Source organism: Balaenoptera borealis (genome assembly GCF_965194805.1).
Source record: "Balaenoptera borealis genome assembly, chromosome: 17".
NCBI lineage: Eukaryota > Metazoa > Chordata > Mammalia > Artiodactyla > Balaenopteridae > Balaenoptera > Balaenoptera borealis.
In genome coordinates this window covers 44,056,088-44,074,545 of record NC_138876.1, presented here as the reverse complement: position 1 = coordinate 44,074,545, position 18,458 = coordinate 44,056,088, and the positions used below count along the sequence as shown (strand labels likewise).

General features: G+C 35.4%; 1 long non-coding RNA gene and 1 pseudogene across 2 annotated transcripts in view; one reads left to right on the top strand and one right to left on the bottom strand.

The window, feature by feature from the left end:
• LOC309614706 overlaps positions 1 to 18,458 on the bottom strand; it is a 411,347-nt gene that overhangs the window by 163,270 nt on the left and 229,619 nt on the right. The gene's annotated exons all lie outside the window — the stretch shown is intronic.
• Positions 5,878 to 18,270, top strand: LOC309614622 (large ribosomal subunit protein uL15 pseudogene; annotated as a pseudogene). Its single transcript has 2 exons — positions 5,878 to 5,955; positions 6,730 to 18,270. The product of its transcript is annotated as a large ribosomal subunit protein uL15 pseudogene (transcript).

Sequence of the window (18,458 nt, the reverse complement as noted above, 5' to 3'; positions counted from 1 at the left end):
GCCTGCGCATCTGGAGCCTGTGCTCCGCAACAAGAGAGGCTGCCATAGTGAGAGGCCCGCGCGCTGTGATGAAGAGTGGCCCCCACTTGCCGCAACTGGAGAAGGCCCTCGCGCAGAAATGAAGACCCAACACAGCCATAAATAAATTAAATAAATAAATAAATAAATAATTAAAAAAAAAAAACTCTCCAGAACGTAGGCATAGAAGGAACCTACCTCAATATAATAAAGGCCATAAATGACCAACCCACAGCCAACGTCATCCTCAATGGTGAAAAACTGAAACCATTTCCTCTAAGATCAGGAACAAGACAAGGTTGCCCACACTCACCACTATTATGCAACATAGTTTTGGCAGTTTTAGCCACAACAATCAGAGAAGAAAAAGAAATAAAAGGAATCCAAATTGGAAAAGAAGAAGTAAAACTGTCACTGTTTGCAGATGACATGATACTATACATAGAGAATCCTAAAGATGCTACCAGAAATCTACTAGAGCTAATCAATGAATTTGGTAAAGTAGCAGGATACAAAATTAATGCACAGAAATCTCTTGCATTCTTATACACTAATGATGAAAACTCTGAAAGAGAACTTAAGGAAACACTCCCATTTACCATTGCAATAAAAAGAATAAAATACCTAGGAATAAACCTACCTAAGGAGACAAAAGACCTGTATGCAGAAAAGTATAAGACACTGATGAAAGAAATCAAAGACGATACTAATAGATTGAGAAATATACCATGTTCTTGGATAGGATGAATCAACACTGTGAAAATGACTATACTACCCAAAGCAGTTTAGAGATTCATTGCAATCCCTATGAAACTACCAATTGCATTCTCACAGAAGTAGAACAAAAAATGTCACAATTTGTATGGAAACACAAAAGACCCTGAATAGCCAAAGCAATCTTGAGAAAGAAAAATGGAGCTGGAAGAATTAGGCTCCCTGACTTCAGAGTATACTATAAAGCTGCAGTATTCAAGACAGTATGCTACTGGCACAAAAATAGAAATAGAGATGAATGGAACAGGATAGAAAGCCCATAGATAAACCCACACATATATGGTTACCTTATCTTTGATAAAGAGGCAAGAATATACAATGGAGATAAGACAGGCTCTTTATTAAATGGTGCTGGGGAAACTGGACAGCTACATGTAAAAGAATGAAATTAGAACACTCCCAAACACAGTATACAAAAATAAACACAAAATGGATTAAAGACCTAAATGTAAGGCCATACACTATAAAACTATTAGAGGAAAACATAGGCAGAACACTCTATGACATACATCACAGCAAGATCCCTTTTGACCCACCTCCTAGAGGAATGGAAATAAAAACAAAAATAAACAAATGGAACCTAATGAAACTTAAAAGCTTTTGCACAGCAAAGGAAACCATAAACAAGATAAAAAGACAACCCTCAGAATGGGAGAAAATATTTGCAAATGAAGCAACTGACAAAGGATTAATCTCCAAAATATACAAGCAGCTCATGCAGCTCAATAACAAAAAAACAAACAACCCAATACAAAAATGGGCAGAATACCTAAACAGACATTTTTCCAAAGAAGATATACAGATTGCCAACAAACACATGAAAGGATGCTCAACATCACTAATCATTAGAGAAATGCAAATCAAAACTACAGTGAGGTATCACCTCACACCAGTCAGAATGGCCATCATCAAAAAATCTACAAACAATAAATGCTGGAGAGGGTGTGGAGAAAAGGGGACTCTCTTGCACTGTTGGTGGGAATATAAATTGATACAGCCACTATGGAGAACAGTATGGAGGTTCCTTAAAAAACTAATAATAGAACTACATATAACCCAGCAATCCCACTACTGGGCATATACCCTGAGAAAACCATAATTCAAAAAGAGACATGTACCACAATGTTCATTGCAGCACTATTTACAATAGCCAGGACATGGAAGCAACCTAAGTGTCCATCGACTGATGAATGGATAAAGAAGATGTGGCACATATATACAATGGAATATTACTCAGCCATAAAAAGAAATGAAATTGATTTATTTGTAGTGAGGAGGATGGACCTAGAGTCTCTGATACAGAGTGAAGTAAGTCACAAAGAGAAAAACAAATACCATATGCAAACATATATATATGGAATCTAAAAAAAAAAAAAGTTCTTACGAACCTAGGGACAGGGCAGGAATAAAGATGTAGATGTAGAGAATGGACTTGAGGACACGGGTAGGGAGAAGGGTAAGCTGGGATGAATTGATAGAGTAACACTGACATATGCATACTACCAAATGTAAAATAGATAGCTAGTGGGAAGCAGCTGCATAGCACAGGGAGATCAGCTCGGTGCTTTGTGACCACTTAGTTGGATGGGATAGGGAGGGTGGGAGGGAGGCTCAAGAGGGAGGGTATATGGGGATATATGTACACATATAGCTGGTTCACTTTGTTATACAGCAAAAACTAACACAACATTGTAAAGCAATTATACTCCAATGAAGATGTTTCAAAAAACACCTTTCTCTTATTTCTACAGTACAATAATGCCATATTTCATAGAATTTAAGACTCCATAAACTGTAAGAAACACAAATGTTTTATACACATTAAAACAGAAGACCAATGCCAATTAAACTATGGCACAAAGCTTCTTGTCACTTAACATTGTGTTCTATATTTTAAAAAAGAGATCTTTGTGACTTACTTGGACATAGATATTTATCACCATATTCCTACATAGAAAGCAAAATATAAGCAAAATAAATTCATTATTGCTTTGGTAAATGTTGTCATTTGCAGGCAATCCTTTAGCACATATATCAGTAGAAAACATAAGGTAGCTTCTACTTTTGGGGATCTTCCTTTCTAAGATCCCATAAAGCATGTGGTCATTGCCTTATAAGAAAGTGTGAAACTGGCTATTCCTCTGGCGATGGATATTACTTCACTGTATCACATTTAGGCTTCATTGCTCTGTTTCTGTGTCTTTCTATTAAATAAATTTCTATTTCAATGCCAAATCATAATGTAATATTTTAATATTTGTATAGCATTTAAACTCAACACATGCAGCAGACTCAATTGAAATAACAGTAAGACTAGCGATAACCAATTTACACATAAGCAGGCAACAACTACTACGTCATGATTGTCCTCTTACCGTCAGTTGTAAGACACATACTGATTTTTTTAAATGCTGAAATGTGAAAACATGTGAATCTTAGAATTGAAGAATCCAATGACAGTCCCCTATATCTGCATCATGGTGGCTATTAGCATGAACTTGGTAGCCAGATAGACATGAGTACTGACTCAGTCATTTAACTGCCGTGTGATTGATACTGGGCAAGTTACTTAACCTCTACAAGCCTTAGGTCATTTAAAACTAAGTATTATAGGGGGCTTCCCTGGTGGCACAGTGGTTGAGAATCTGCCTGTCGGTACAGGGGACACAGGTTCGAGCCCTGGTCTGGGAGGATCCCACATGCTGCGGAGCATCTAGGCCCGTGAGCCACAACTGCTGAGCCTGCACGACTGGAGCCTGTGCTCCTCAACAAGAGAGGCCGCGATAGTGAGAGGCCCGCGCACTGCGATGAAGAGTGGCCCCCGTTCGCCGCAACTAGAGAAAGCCCTCGCACAGAAACGAAGACCCAACACAGCCAAAAATAAATAAATAAATAAATAAATAAAAATTTAAAATAATACAGACATACACTTTATAAAAAAAAAGTATTATAGTAGTATCTACTGTACAGAATGATTATAAGGATGTAACAATGTAATTTCTAGATAAACTGCTCATTAAATATTAGATATTATGATTTTTATTAGAAGCATTATCTGTTTGGGTCTTCACAACCACCTGTGACGTAGTAGAAAGACAATATTATCCCCATTTGCTGCTGAGGAGAACAAGGATCAAAGATATTTTGATCCGCCCAAGATCATAAAGTCAGTAAGTGACTGGTTCCTTCCATATATATTCTCCCTAGATTGAGACTGATAAATATACATATATTTCCCATTCTCATTTAAAAAATATTGAATTAGCTTAAAGAAAATAAAAAGGATCTGAGCATTGTGAATATTTTTGGTTCTCCAGCAGCCCACTCCTCTTTATTCTAAAAACAATACCCCTTCCCAACTTTCAATCCATGTGCTTTGAATCCAACCTCAATTCCTGGTTCCAGGGATGGAACATAAGGCCCAAGTTCAGCTAATCAGAACTTTGAATTCCCCTAGCTACAAAGATTGATCCAGGAATAGGCACTTAACTCAAGCCAAGTTAGAATAAATCAGAGCTAATCTCAGGACTTTTACTTGAATAACCAGAAAGAGATATTTCAACAGAAAGGACATTTCCCCCTTCGGTTTGGCTTTGACTTGAGGAGATGTGAGGCTGGCGCAGCTGCTACCATCCTGTGACCGCACTGATCCTGAAAATGGAGCCAAAACATGGCCAATCTAGGCAACAGATAGAAACCAGCTACTAAATCCAATAAGTGGGTTTCTGAATCCAGCCATGCTTGAATTTACCCTATTTTTTACTTCTCAGTTATTTGAGACAACAAGTTCCCTTTCTCTGCACAAATTATAGCTTTCGCCTCCTGAGCAAGGGACTCAAGGTAGGGCAGTATAAGCCTAAAAGAGCTATGTGTTTAACAAGCACCAAGACTGCCATATCCAATACATAATTATTTATCTTTGTTCTGAAAAAGCAAAATTGGCCAAATGGTAATGATTAAACACCACTGATCTGCAGTGTACACAATTCCAAGAACAGGAGACAAATGTTTACTGTGTCAATTTCCATATCACTGGCCAAGCATCCTAAGGGCTTTCTATATTAATTTATAGTAGGCAACACTATGGAAAGAGTTGGTTTAGATAAATTTAAATACCTTGTGGTGTCAGTGACACACACATAGAATTGTTTATTTCACTATATCTAAGTCCACTCTGATTGGTATCATCGTGCATTTGGAAATGGTTGACACTACGCAATTAAATTTTCTGTCTTTTAATCCTCTAAAATCTGACTAGTTAGAAACCCAAATATAATTAACACAACTAACTAGTTACAATAATTTATTCAGACTTATAAAATTTAAATATGCTACAGAATAAAATCTAGGCTCTTCAAAACAGCACTAGCACTAATATTTGAATATAAAAAGGGAAAAGAGGAAAATGGCAAATTCAAAACCTTGTTTACTAGGTAAGTAGTTAAGTTTCTTTGCTAAAATGTAAAATAATATTTATTGAGAAATTTAGTGTATCTAAGGTTCTTCCAGGAGAACTTAACAACTGCTGGGACATTTGTAAACATACAGAGAAATCTATATATTCCCCGCATCCTAGGATTCCCCTCTTATTTCCACCAGTAAAGGAACTACAGTACTATTTTGATTTTCTCATTCTTTCAACATGCTGACTTAAGGTGTTGCTTTAACATAACGTTTTTAAACCATCTACTCCTACTACTAATCCACATGTTTTGTGAAAATGTTTGTACACAGAATGGGATTCCAAAGAGAAACAGATTGTAACTTAATACCACACACGGAGTTTAGTTGGATTTTATATATAATTCTATACAATATAAATAATAAATCTGCAAAAGCTCATGTGTTCAATAAGTATGAATATTAGCATACATATATGCTTCAATTTCAAATGTTATTCCTCTTTCTCTCTCATTACAGGTCAAAAATCCAGAGGGAGGTGGGAAGGAGGAGGTGGGGAACCCCCCTCAATTTATCACCTCAATAAATGACCCACACATACATTTTCCTTGAAACAGTAATTACTACTATCTTCCTTTGATATGGCAGGTGAAGGGTTAAATTAAAGAAGTCTTGTAGTTTGCCATGACTGAAATGAAGGTCCGCTGTCCTCCTTCAGCCCTCATGAAGTTTTCTGCTTCTCATTCCTATTCTACCCTTGCTGTGAGGTGTGCTATCCTGTCGGTTACCTACAAACATTCAACTTCATAGGAGGAAATAAGAAATGAGTTAACGTAGTAGCTGTGATCTGATCTTTATTTCACTAGATGAGTTTTTCAAACTTTTTAAAACTCAGCCAATTGTAAGAAGTATATTTCCCATCATAACTCAGGACACACCAATATTTATGTTTATACATGTGTATGTCTAACTGAAGCAAGAATTTCAACCAGTGTTGACCCTTACTATGTGTAGTGCACTCTGATACCCTCTTTTTTATTTTATTCTAGTCTTTGTATTTTTTTCAAATGCTGTTTAAGAACCACTAAATTGATTCCATGGTCCTTTAAGTCTTGACCTAAAGGGTTGAAAAACACTGTCTCAAGAGATGAAAGCAGCTTAAGCTAGAAAGAGCTTGAGTCTTGAAATAGGTTTAAAATCTGACTTTGCTATTGATGGCCATGTGACCTGTGGCAAGATCCTTAGCTCATATACTCAGTTTCCTCAACCATAGAATGGAGGTAATATTCCTACTTTGCAGGATGATTGTGAGGATCATTGAGTTGACATGTGAAAATCCAAGCCCATTCTCTGATATATGGTAGAATGAAAATAAATATTAGTTCATGGATCATCCCTTAAATCTCAAAAAACCTAAGAGAGAGCAAGCTCTCTGTAGAAACACTGCTTTTCAAACCCTTTTAAACCTTCTCCCTCTCCTTCCTTCTCAGTCTTTTTCACTAACTCATAGACAAAACACTTGTTTAAATTCTCTAGTCTATTAGGGGCCAAGTGAGCCACGGCCACAGCCACATTGGCAAACACCGGAAGCACCCGGAAGTCCAGGGTAATGCTGGTGGCATGCATTGCCACAGGATCAACTTTGACAAATACCATCCAGGCTACCTTGGGAAAGTTGGTATGAGGCATTACCACTTAAAGAGGAACCAGAACTTCTGCCCAACTGCCAACCTTGATAAATTATGGACCTTGGTCAGTGAGAAGACTTGGGTAAATGCTGCGAAGAACAAGACTGGAGCTGCTCCTATCATTTATATGGTGCTATCGGGCTACTACAAAGTTCTGGGGAAGGGGAAGCTCCCAAAGCAGCCTGTCATCGTGAAGCCCAAATTATTCAGCAGAAGAGCTGAGGAGAAGATTAAGGATGTGGGTGGGGCTTGTGTCCTGGTAGCTTGAAGCCATATGGTGGAAGATTCATTAAATGTTAGCAAGTGCTTTTCAAAAAATATAAATCAATAAAGTCACTAGTCTAAAGAATAAGAAATTACTAAATAAGGAACGTTTAATATCTCAAACTTTTCCACCAATTTCTGTGCAGACCTAATTAACAATTCTTTGGAATATTGGGTCAAAACCAGTATAAACTTCAAAATTCTTGGAGTGATCCTTGTCCATTATGATCTGATTCTGTTTTCATCTGCAACATTAGATCAAATTATTGCTACTTCCCTCAGCTTCCAAAGAATACCTGATTCAGTCCCATTAGTTCCTGCCTTGTCATGCTCTGTTACACCTTTGTATTTTGTAAATGTTTCCTTTGTGCTGGTCTCATCATCTTTTTCCCAGCTTTCTGTTTTGACACTTAACTGCCTATGTAATCTTGGGCAAATTACTAATTCAGTATTTCTAAACATACTTTCCTCTTCTGTAATATAAGAATAATAATATTTACCACATGAAGATTCTTGAAAGGATATAATGACATCAGGGTTGTAAATTGCCTGACATATAATAAGCACTCAATGAATGATGATTGTTAGTATTTTTATTATGTTTATCAGTCAATGCTGAGTTAAAGTAGCATCTATTCTAGCAAATCTTTGCTGACACTCCTGTTCTAGATTACATGCCCTACTTCTGGACTCTCTTCACACTCTGTGCAAGTGTCTTATTGCATCATGTTCTAAGTGTTTGTTTTCTTGCTGCCTCCTCTACAGGACTGGAAAACCTCTTAAGGACAAGGACATGTCCTTTACCTTCAAATCTAGAGCATCTAGCAGGGTGCCTGGAACATTATAAGGTTTTTAATATGTTTGTTTGTTTGCTTAACTTGTTTTATGGATGACTAAAATACAAAAGTACATAATCACCACCTCTACCATACCTTTTAGAACTGGAGAACTATAAGAAAAGAATGGGTAGTCACTGGAAGAAATACTACTCAAAATAAAAATGCTGTTCTGTAATTTCAAATACAAAGTAATGCTAAGGAATTATTTCTTCATTTTTAGCTTCCTTGGATTGCTTTAGAAGCCTGAAAAGTGAGGGTTCCTTTTTACAGTGACTCCAGTAGTTATTTTCATTCATTTAACAACAGTTTATTGTGTAACAGCAGGGTACACTACTCTATGTGTTGGGGATATAGCAATGAAAAAAATAAAAGTCCACACCCTAGAGGAATTTACAGCCCAATGGAAAAAAGAGGCAAATAACTTAAATAAATATATTATATAAAGTATAATATATAATAGGTAGTAATAGATGCTATAGAAAAAATAAAGCACAATAAGGAAATGGACAGGATTTGCTGTTTTAGGAAACCTGAATCTGTTATGAGACAATATTTGAGGAAAAAACTGAATGAAGCAAAGAAATAAACAATGTGTTTAGGTCTCTGTAACACTTCTACACTTAATTCTAAAATTTTCCAGGATTGAAGTTGATAATAAACTAGGAAAGCAACTTTGTCATCCTAAGCAGTTGAAGGGGAGACCACCTCAGATGCTTAAAGTAGCATAACGAGCAGACATTTCAACTCAAGCACTAATTGAATTACAGCCATGACCTTGCAGGAACACACTGAACTCTATTTAAAATTGCTATGGCAATGACTCCGTGACTTAAAAGAAGTGTTCATGTGACCTACAACCCTTTTATGCCATCAACTTCTTTTATCTGTTCAAAAAAGCCTGAACACTGACCCATATCTGCTAGGTTACTTGACTTAGTATTTCATTTATTTGGCCACTAAAATTAGTAAAAGTTCACTCCATCTGACTTTAAATAACTTAAACTTGACAAATTCCTGCATCTTTTTCAATACTGCCTATATCCTAAGCCTGCATGGTTCCAATGTTAGTAAAATGATATCCTAGACTAACGTTTCTCACTCCTTCGACCAATTGGTTACAACATCCAAGATTTTTCTATTGACCTAAATTTGTTTTTGAAAACAAATCTCAAGCTCATATTAACATAGTCATTTCAAAGTATCTAAATTAACTCTTACTTTTTAAAATGTCTATACTGAAGCACCATATAATATACTGCAAAACCAGTATAATTTCTCTAAGGGATATTTCTAGCCATGTTCAAGTTATATAGACATACTTGCAGGACTATAGGAAATCGAACTTGAATAAGAGAAAGGGACTCTCTGACTTCTTTCTGACAATAGTTGAAATAAACATGTGTTACCCAGATAGTTAAGTAGCATTGCAAACAAATTAGTAAATAAGGAGGGGGAAAAAACTACATCGGTTGAATTTATGGCTTATTTTGCATATTAGTGAAAATGTCTGACATATAGGTAAAACAATAAGATCCCACCTGCAATGGATACTGCAACTTACATTTCTAAATTTTGGGGGAAGCATGTCTGTCAGTACAATAACAGACTTTATAATAGACTCACATCTTAAAATAGATGTAATTGATTAGTTATTACTGTAGCTAAAAAGTTGGATATATATTAGTTATTTCATACAACCTTAGAAATACATGCAAACTCATTTAATTTTACATGCAACAATATTGATTGCAAATATCTCAAATGTATATATGTTCAACCAGAGAGACCCAAAATTCCATGTGCACATAGAAGACACAAAATTATTCAGTTAAATTATTTAAACAAGTTCTTCTCTTCATTATTCACCAGTCATCTTTCTACTATCTTTTCATCTTCCAAAACAAACAAATCATTTAAGGATATATTTATGTGTTAATGGATTGGGGGGATGGACAGGGAGTGATAATGGCCTAAATTATAAAAATAATTGCCTTAATTCTTCAACTGGATATGTATGTGCAACACAGCTTCATTCAAGCTGAAAAATTTGTCTAATATTAAAATAATATGCAAGGTCAGTATCATTTTTCTACTATATTTAGTGATTTGTAAGGCTGTTTTAATTGTTAATTGGCTCTCCTGTGATGTAATAATAACCAGATCACTATTTCCCAAACCTGTCTTGTCAGAAGAATCACTAGACCACAGTCCAGACCTGCTAATTCAGGATTTCCAGAGGTGAGGTCTGAATTTCTAACAAGAAAATGAGAGGCTGCTTCTTACCTTTAGGCAAATCTGGGAAAAGCTGAACTAAGTAATTGATGAATTGTAAATAAAAGCTGAGAATCATCATCTTTTACATGTGCAAATAACTTCTTATAGGTCTTTCCTCTGACTCAAAGCCAGAATCAAGAGTAAATATTATGGTTACCAGGGGGGAGAGGGAGGGAGGTATAAATTGGGGGATTGGGGTTGACATACACACAGTATTATATATAAAATAGGTAACTAATAAGGACCTACTGTATAGCACAGACAACTCTACTCAGTACTCTGTAATGATCCATATGGGAAAAGAATCTAGAAAAAAGTGGATATATGTATATGTATAACTGATTATCTTTGCTGTCCAGCAGAAAGTAACACAACATTGTAAATCAACTATACTCCAATTAAAATTTTTTATAAAAAGAGTAAATGTGATAACAAATGGATTCAAGACTTGAATGTAAGAATTGAAACAATAAAACTAGAAGAAAACATAGGCAGTACACTCTTTGACATCAGTCTTAGAAGTATCTTTCTAGATATGTCTCCTCAGGCAAGGGAAACAAAAACAAAAATAAACAAATGGGATTACATCAAACTAAAAAACTGTGCAGCAAAGGAAACAATCAATAAAGTGAAAAGACAACCTACCAGATGGGAGAAGATATTTGCAAATTATATATCTGATAAGGGGTTAACATCCAAAATATATAAAGAACTTATACTATTCAACAACAACAAGCCTAATTTAAAAATGGACAAAAGAGCTGACATTTTTCCAAAGAAGATGTACATATGGCACATGAAAAGATGTTCAACATCACCAGTTATTGTGGAAATGCAAATCAAAACCACGATGAGATATCACCTCACACCTATCAGAATGGCTGTTATCAAAAAGACAAGGAAAAACAAATGTTGACAAGGATGTGGATAAAAGGGAAGCCTCACAGTCTGTTGGTGGGAATGTAAACTGGTGCAGCCCCTGTGGAAGACAGTATGGAGATTCTTCATAAAATTAAGAATAGAACTACTATGTGAGCCAACTATTCCACTTCTCGGTATTTATCCAAAGAATACAAAACCTAATCTGCACCCCATGTTCATTGCACCCCCATGTTCATTGCAGCATTATTTACAATAGCCAAGAGGTGGAAACAACCCTAAGCGCTCATCAATAGGTAAGTGGATAAGGAAGATGTGGTGGAGTACTACTCAGCCATAAAGAAGAATGAAATTTTTCCATTTGCAGCAACATGGATGAACTTGGAGGGTATTATGCAAAGTGAAATAAGTCAGAAGGAGAAAAACAAATACCATATTATTTCAATCATATGTGGAATATAAAAAAAAACTAATAAACAAACAAAAACAAAATAAATGAACAAACCAAACCAAATAAAAACAAACACATAGATACAGAGAATAGACCAGTGGTTACCAGAGGGGAAAGGGCAGGGGGGAGAGCAAAATGGGTAAAGGGGGTCAACTGTATGGTGACGAATGGAAACTATATTTTTGGTGGTGAACACATCATAGGGTATACAGAAGTAGATATAGAATGTCGCCCACATGAGACATATAATGTTATTTTAAAACCTCAAGAAATTAAAATTTTAAAACAGTAAATGTAATTATCATTGACTTTACAGTGGGGGCAAGAAAAAAAATATTATTCCAACAAACGACATCACAGTTCCTAAAAAATTTATCTTTGTTTGGAAGTAATAGTACGTTGAGGATTCACTTTGAGTGGTAAAGCTGAGATTAGGAGAGCATGGTAAGAAAACAAAAGAAGCCTTTCCTTTCTGTGAGTCATGAGTCTATCAGAATAAGGTAAGAAAGAGAAATGACATTTTCTTTTAGTAAAGTAATATTGCAATGTTTTATTTACTCTTTGTTCAAAGAGAGAATATCTTTGACCTTTTTAGTATAATGGGGCTCTTTTGAACAGGTAAAAAAAAAAAACCACAATTACTAAATAGAGTAAGAATGTTCCTAAAGCTAGATAAAATGTATATATTTTTCAAAAATATGCATAAAGGCATAGGAGAGCTAACAAGGCAGTGACAACTTGACATCTCAGAGGGGAGAAAAGAACAGAGAAGGGAGTCCAATAATCAGCACCCCTCAAGGGATTTGCTGATTCTCAAGTATAAAATGAGAAGTTGAAAATAATTTCTGGATGCCTTATAAGGTTAAGGCATAAAAATTGGAGTTCAGGATGCATTAAGGAAGAGGGTCACCAATGTAAATACCCTAGCTTTTAGCTGAGACCACTGAAGGTCATACCCTAGAAATAAAGACAAACTAAAAGAAGCTGGGCCCTAAAAATATTGAAAACTGTCTTCAAGTCAGCTCAGTTCCTTGTTTGATTGAGATGATCTTCTTGACTCTTAATTGCCTGACACAAGTAGCATAAATCTTCTGGAGGATGCTAATACATCCAAAGACTCAAATTGCCTCTACAAATATTCATATACAAGGTTCATCATTAAGTTACAAGGGATACCAGGATATAAGACCTAATGATCAAACACAAACAAGCAATAAAAATCATACAAACAAAATAGACAGTAGAAATAGACTAACAGGTGATTTAGATATTGAGATATTAGAAGTACCAGACACCAATTCTTAAGATGTATGATTTTATACACAATATATTAGATGACAAAATGAAAATTTTCACCAGAAAAGTAAAAATTCTTCAAAAAAAAACAAATGCTAATTTCAGAATTGAGAAATACAACTGAAAATAAGAACACAATAAGTGGAAGTAACAGGACCCAGGAGAGAAAACCACTACCAGTAATTTGAACAGAGGAGTTTAATATAGAGAATGGTTAGCTAGGCATAAATTTATTAACTAAGTAACTAAAAGAGTAGGATAAGAACTCTAATATATCATGAAAGTAGCAACTTCAAAGAGTTAATACCACACCTACAACAGAAATAGGGAAACAAAGGGAAGACATTGACATTATTAAAACTTAGAAACTTAGAGGAAAAGTCCTGTGAAGCTGAAACTTGGGCCTCTGAGGAGGAGGCCCTGGCCAGCTGGTGTTGGTGTTTCCGGGTCTGGGACTTAAATCTCTGAGATTCTGTGGCCTCAGAGGGAAGAACAATGAAGCTATGTCTGCTAGCTTCAGATGGAAAAACTGCAAACAGTATTCAGCTGATGCAACAGGAAGGCATTTCAAGAAGCATGCTGGAGGTAATGCTCAAAGGATCTGGTAGGAGAAAGAAATCTCATAGGAAACTCACAGGACACAGAGTAAGAAACAAGTTCCTTTTTCCTCCTCCAATCTTGCACTCTCCCTCTAATGTTTCCTCTTGTCAGATCCTAATGTAGAACGAGATGACCTAATGTAGATCCTAGTGACAAAAGCAGAAATGTGGTTTGCAGAGTCCCAGTTCAGCATCCCAAAGCAGAGTACAGAAGAGTGGGTTTGGAGCTGAGAGGCAATAAAGTAATTACTGACACAGTAGATTTAACAGCAGATTAAACTCAGTGAAGAGAGCATTTGTTATTCGAAAGGGGACAGAAAATAATATCTAGACTGAAGCTGTAGAGAAAAAAGAGAGAATACAGAAAAGAGAATAAATTAAGAGTTCTACCATATGTATAATTGGAGTCCCAGAAAGGGAAGAGAGAGAAGGGAAACTGAAGCAATATTTGAAGGATAATGACAAATGACTTTCCAAAAATTTGACAAAAGATATCAAGGCAAGATTTATGAAGCCTGATAAACACTGAGAAAAACTCACCTAAGGCTAGTATAGTGAAACTGAAAATCAAAGACAAGAAAAAATGTTTTTTAGCGTTCTTAAAGAGGGGAGAAAATCAGATTATTTTCTGTGTTCTTTTTCTTTCTAGAACTAATAAGTGATTCTCATTTTAGTGATTGTCGCCACTAGTCACTCTGCTACATGTGCCTAAAATGTGCTTTATATTTCCTTTTCACTTATTTCTATACCCAACTTATCAAAAGTCCACTTCTTTATGGCTCCACTGTATATTTCAAATATATTCTTCTTTCTATGTTCATCACTATTACCCTACTCTCAGCTACCATTATCTCTAACTCATAGTACAGGCAGACCTTGGAGATATTGCAGGTTCAGTTCCAGAACACCACAATAAAGCGAATATCACAATAAAGTAAGTCACAAGAATTTTTCTTGTTTCCCAGTGCATATTAAAGTTATGTTTACACTATACTATAGTCTGTTAAGTGTGAAATAGCATTATGTCTAGAAAAACAATGTACATAACAATTAAAAATACTTTATTGCTAAAAAATGCTAACCATCATCTGACAATACAGGATTGCCACAAACCCTCAATTTGTAAAAAAATGCAATATCTGAGAAGCACAATAAAGTGAATACAATAAAATGAGGTGTGCCTGTACTGAAATAGTTTCCAAACTGTTTTCTCTGCCCTCATTTCACCTCTTTCAATCTATTCTTCACACCATAGCCAGATAAATCTTTTTTAAGTGCGAATATGATCTTGTCATTTTCCTGATGAATACCTATCAGTGGGCTCTGAGTTCTTTTAGGACAAAAGCCAATGTCTCACCACGGTCTACAAATTCAATCTGACACCTACCTGACCCAACAGTCTCATGTAGCTCCACTTTTCCCAGCTCTCCATACTCTGGACCTTCTTTTAGATATGCAAACATGAAATGCTTCTTCCCCCTTCAAAGCCTGCATAGAAGGACCAGATAGCATAGGAGTTAAGACTATGAGCTGTGGAGTCACACTAGATTTGTACACATTACCTGCAAGTTGTAAGTTGCTTAAGGTCTCTATGCCTCAGTTTCTCCATGAATTAACTGGAGATTGTTAGGGTTAAAATATATATATAGTATATATGGAGCTTAGCACAGTTCACAGTTTTTGGTACATAATAAGTAATAAGTAATCAGTGTAAGCTCTTAGTTATTATTTTCCTTATATCTGGAATTCTTGTTATCCCATCCTTAAACCTTCGTCACCAAATTAACACATAGTCATCCTCCAAAACTCAGGTTTTGGTCCTTCTAAAAGGAAGTCTTCTTAGACACCCCAGACTTAAATCAAGTGTCTCTGTTATGTTTTCTCATGACACCCTGCGGATCTCTATTCTATTAGCTATCACTTTTGAAATTTAGTTTTTCAATTAGTCCCTTAAAATCTATTTCTCACACTAGGATATAAACTCCTCAAAGGCTAAGTTCTGTGTTGGACTTGTTTGCTGATATATATTCGTGCTTAGTGCAGGGCCTCTCAAACGGTTGGAACCCAGTGAGTAGCTGATGACTTAATGAGTGAATGAATAATTACTGCATGTACTTCAAAAAAGAGTATAAAGCATTGTCTATATTCTTTAAAAGTGATTAATTTAGTTAAGGAATAACAGATTAAGCCAAGTGAAATAATCAGAAAACAATAAATGAGGATGTAACCATGAGTTAAGTAAGTGGAAGATGGAGAATACCAGTGGCCAAAATTATAGAACATTTTAAGGTGTTTGAAGAGTAAGAAGTACTTTTACTAGATATTAAAGAATGAACTGTTTATTGTTTTTAGAACTAGGACTTATATAGAGACCCATATGAAGAAAACTGCTAAACTCCACCAAGGGACATATAAAAAGTTATGAATAAAAGGAAAGACACGTAATTATCCTGAGTGAGATGACCAAATACCTTAATAGGTTTAACATTATTTCAATCAAAATCTAAAATGATTTTATGTTTGATAATATTATTCTAAAATTCATCAAAAATATATAATAAAAAGGAGATTAATTAAAAGGATTTGTCTTAACAGATACTAAAACATATTTATAAAGCTCTGAAGAGTCTTCCAAAAAATTGCAGAGGAAGGAACACTCCCAAACTCATTCTATGAGGCCATCATCACCCTGATAACAAAACCAGACAAAGATACTCCAAAAAAAGAAAATTACAGACCAATATCACTGATGAATATAGATGCAAAAATCCTCAACAAAATACTAGCAAACAGAATCCAACAAAACATTAAAAGGATCATACACCATGATCAAGTGGGATTTATCCCAGGGATGAAAGGATTCTTCAACATACACAAATCAATCAGTGTGATACACCATAATAACAAATTGAAGAATAAAAACCATATGATCATCTCAATAGATGCAGAAAAATCTTTGACAAAATTCAACACCCATTTATGATAAAAACTCTCCAGAAAGTGGGCATAGAGGGAACCTACCTCAACATAATAAAGGCCATATATGACAAACCCACAGAAAACATCATTCTCAATGGTGAAAAACTGAAAGCATTTCCTCTAAGATCAGGAACAAGACAAGGATGTCCACTCTCACCACTATTATTCAACATAGTTTTGGAAGTTCTAGCCACAGCAATCAGAGAAGAAAAAGAAATAAAAGGAATACAAACTGGAAAAGAAGAAGTAAAACTGTCACTGTTTGAAGATGACATGATACTATACATAGAGAATCCTAAAGATGCCACCAGAAAACTACTAGAGCTAATCAATGAATTTGGTAAAGTAGCAGGATACAAAATTAATGCACAGAAATCGCTTGCATTCCTATACACAATGATGAAAAATCTGAAAGAGAAATTAAGGATACACTCCCATTTACCATTGCAACAAAAAGAATAAAATGCCTAGGAATAAACCTACCTAATGAGACAAAAGACCTGTATACAGAAAACTATAAGACACTGATGAAAGAAATTAAATATGATACCAACAGATGGAGAGATATACCATGTTCTTGGATTGGAAGAATCAATATTGTGAAAATGACTCTACTACCCAAAGCAATCTACAGATTCAATGCATTCCCAATCAAATTACCAATGGCATTTTTTACAGAACTAGAACAAAATATCTTAAAATTTGTAGGGACACACAAAAGACCCCGAACAGCCAAAGCAGTCTTGAGGGAAAAAAACGGAGCTGGAGGAATCAGACTCCCTGACTTCAGACTATACTACAAAGCTACTGTAATCAAGACAATAAGGTACTGGCACAAAAACAGAGGTATAGATCAATGGAACAGGATAGAAAGCCCAGAGATAAACCCACACACCTATGGTGAACTAATCTATGATAAAGGAGGCAAGGATATACAATGGAGAAAAGACAGTCTCTTCAATAAGTGGTGCTGGGAAAACTGGACAGCTACATGCAAAAGAATGAAATTAGAACACTCCCTAACACCATACACAAAAATAAACTCAAAATGGATTAGAGACCTAAATGTAAGACTGGACACTATAAAACTCTTAGAGGAAAACATAAGAAGAACACTCATTGACATATATCACAGCAAGATTTTTTTTGATCCACTTCCTAGAGTAATGGAAATAAAAACAAAAACAAACAAATGGGACCTAAGACAACTTAAAAGCTTTTGCAAAGCAAAGGAAACTACAAAAAGATGAAAAGACAACCCTCAGAATGGGAGAAAATATTTGCAAATGAATCAATGGACAAAGGATTAACCTCCAAAATATATAAATAGCTCATGCATCTCAATATTAAAAAAACAAACAGACCAATCCAAAAATGGGCAGAAGACCTAAATAGACATTTCTCCAAAGAAGACATACAGATGGCCAAGAAGCACATGAAAAGCTCTCAACATCATTAATTATTAGAGAAATGCAAGTCAAAACTACAATGAGGTATCACCTCACACCAGTTAGAATGGGCATCATCAGAAAATCTACAAACAAATGCTGGAGAGGGTGTGGAGAAAAGGGAACCCTCTTGCACTGTTGGTGGGAATGTAAATTGATACAGCCATTGTGTAGAACAATATGGAGGTTCCTTAAAAAACTAAAAATAGATTTACCATATGACCCAACAATCCCACTACTGGGCATATACCCAGAGAAAAACATAGTTCAAAAAAACACATGCAAAGCAATTATACTCCAATGAAGATTAAAAAATAAAATAAAATAATATTCAAAAAAATAAAAAGAAAAGAACAAAAACAGACACATGCATCCCAATGTTCCTTGCAACACTATTTACAATAGCCAGGTCATGGAAGCAACCTAAATGCCCATCGACAGATGAATGGATAAAGAAGATGTGGTACATATATACAATGGAATATTACTCAGCCATAAAAAGGAATGAAGCTGGGTCATTTGTAGAGATGTGGATGAATCTAGAGACT